Genomic DNA, 2,923 nt, shown 5'->3' on the forward strand with positions numbered 1-2,923 from the left:
CTGAGTGTGATTGGCTGTTCTTAAGCAGTGTTTCCCAAACAATGGCTGGGGACTATAGTCTGATTATCAGAATGAAGAGCGGCAGTCCACGCAGTGGTATGGAGCCAGGCTACAAAGCTGTCTGTCTCTTAGACTGTGGTCTATGTCATGTCACTGTGTCCACCAGATGGTGCTGCAACTCAACTATACCGAGGCTGTCTTGTTGTTCCTGTGCAATACTATATGAAATGTTTACTGTTATTGTCTCCGCCAGGCCGAAAGGCATGGCGAGAGAGTATGTTTTACCCCCTGTCCGTCCGTCCGTCCGTGTGTGTGTGTGTCCGTCTGTGAACAGCTAATCTCCCGCACCGTTGGCTTGATCGCAGCGAAACTGTGCACACACACTCCCTGGATGCCAATTCATCATCATCATTTATTTAACTCACGACCATGTTCACATGGTATGGAGCACAGATATGATATCATACATTTACATTTCATAGTATTCATACAGACATGGCAAAAGGCATGGCAAGCCTTATTTAAACAGAGGGAGAACATTCTTCAGAAAAGCACCCAATTTATAGATAACTCTTTGCTTGTCAGATTGCAGTAGTAAAATTTGTTTCAACATAGATGGGCGAGTTATATAATACTTTGGCAGATATTTTTGTCTGAAATTCATAATGATAGTGTTTTTACACTCAAACATAACATGAAACTCATCTCCAACTTGATTTCCATTACATAAATTGCATAACCTCTGGCTTCTTTCAAGTCCTCTATATCTACCAATGATCTTTGGGATTCTTGTGTTGTTCAACCTGAAATTACAAATGGCCTGTCTATTCTTCTGGTTTTCACACAACAGATATTTTTCCAACTTAAACTCTGGTTTATACTAAACATAAATGTCACATGATGTCATATTATTAAGTTCACTTTGCCACTTTTGCAGAAACTGATCTTTCAACCTTTGTTCGACTGTTCGTTTCAACCAGTCAATGTTATTACATTTCTGTGTCAGCCAGATGTAAGACATACCACAATCGTCCAGTATACGCTTCACCTGTGAAACCCATGGTGACGTATATGCACCTGTACTAAACAGGTTAAGCAGACAGTCGTACATTATTCGGCTCAGTTTGCTCTCTTTCCCTTCGATCAACCTGGCCCAATAGCCGATGACTCTCTTTTTAACTAGAATACAAATTGTACGTTCCACGTAGGTTTGTCTGGGATTCTGTATTCCTCCTCTTGTCTATCTCTCCTTCTCTCTGTCACACTCTACAGGTCTCATCAGCTGTCAATCAACCTGTTACCTGGCCCCACCTTCATCCAATCACCACCATCTGCTGTCTATAAAAAGCTGGGTCCCCACCTCAGCTCAGTCTCTCTCAACCATTTCACCTGTGTAGCCTTGTTTTGTAGCCCTCATTTATGTTCCCAGAGCAGACTTTAGGTATTTATTAGGTATCTGTTCTCCTTCTTGGCTTGTATATGCTGCTGCCTTGGGACAGGAAAGACGGAGGCCTCTATACATAGACACCACGTAGGCAGAACCTTTGTTAAGCACACTAGATAAGGGGGTGGTTGCCACTTAAGTATTTTTGAACATTGTTTGGTTAGAGTAATTGGGTAGGCAGGCTTTTGTTTTCACTATACTTAATTAGTTAGTCTGTCTTTGGTTTACCCTAGCTGCTGCTTTTGTTGTTTTGTCAACACCCGTGTTCCCTGGTAGTGGCTTACCTTTTTGTTTATGCCCTGTGCATTTAGTAATGTTCATATTGTAAATATTATCCTGCTTAAGAGTAAAGGCACCCTGCACCTTTTTCTCCAAACGTGTGGTCTCCCTTATTTGCACCTCTCATTGCTCAACATCCCGGTTATTCAAACTGTATTTCTTTATGTGACAAATCCATCCCTAGACCCTAAAGAGTTTCGTAAGACTTTAATTTTGCAATCCCACATGTCCTTATTTGTGAGATATTTCTGAGGTGGTCGAGGGGAAAAAGCTATTCAAGTACAGAGCCAACTCGGTCCAGTTGGGTATAACTGAAGTGGTTAAAGTCACAGGTCCCAGGAGATGTGCATGCATGAGAGTTCATAAGATGGGAGAACACCAGAGTTTAGGCCTGTGAGAATATTTATTGCAGACAGATAAGAGAGTAATTTATGCAGATAACGAAGGTCTAGCTAGCACAGGCTGGAAGAGACTGGTATACAGTGGTGGAAAGTAATGAAGTACATTTACTGGAGTACTTTACTGGAGTACTTCCAATGTTCTCTAATTCTACTTTTATCTCCACTACATCTCAGAGGCAAATATTGTACTTTTACTCCACTATAATTATTTGAAAACTTTAGTTACAAGTTACTTTGTAGATTTTGATTATTACAAAACCACTTCAGACCAAATAGGCGATTTACAAGCTGACAACGCAAGCTTGTAGATCTGCTATTTTCAAATGATTTTTATATATTTGAAAATGTGTGAAATGGGACCTTCTGCCTAATGAGTACTTTTACTTTTGGTACTTGGTGCATTTTGATACCAATACTTTTGTACTTCTACTTCTACATTTTGAATACCGAACTTGTTCTTGCGACAGACTATTTCTACAATAGGGTATTAATAATTTTACTTAAGTAAAACATTTGAGTACTTCCATCACTGCTGGTACAAGGGCCTTTTGTTGATCTCTGGGAACCTGGAGGGTAGATAGGCCATAACGGAGGAGCTGGATGCTGCAATGCTTTAGCATTAGAGTAGAGACAGACATTCTTCATTCATGACCTGTGTTTGTGAGGCGGAAACTGCAATAAAGTCACACAGAAGGTATGTGTTTTAAGTCATTTTAAAGTTTTATTTAGGTTGACACCTGTAATAAAGTTACCCAGAATAAATATGTGCTTTTTATGTCACTTTGCTGCTCAAGAGTGT

The sequence above is a fragment of the Gymnoscopelus braueri genome (assembly GCF_963280865.1).
Source record: "Gymnoscopelus braueri genome assembly, chromosome: 11".
In the NCBI taxonomy this organism is placed as follows: domain Eukaryota; kingdom Metazoa; phylum Chordata; class Actinopteri; order Myctophiformes; family Myctophidae; genus Gymnoscopelus; species Gymnoscopelus braueri.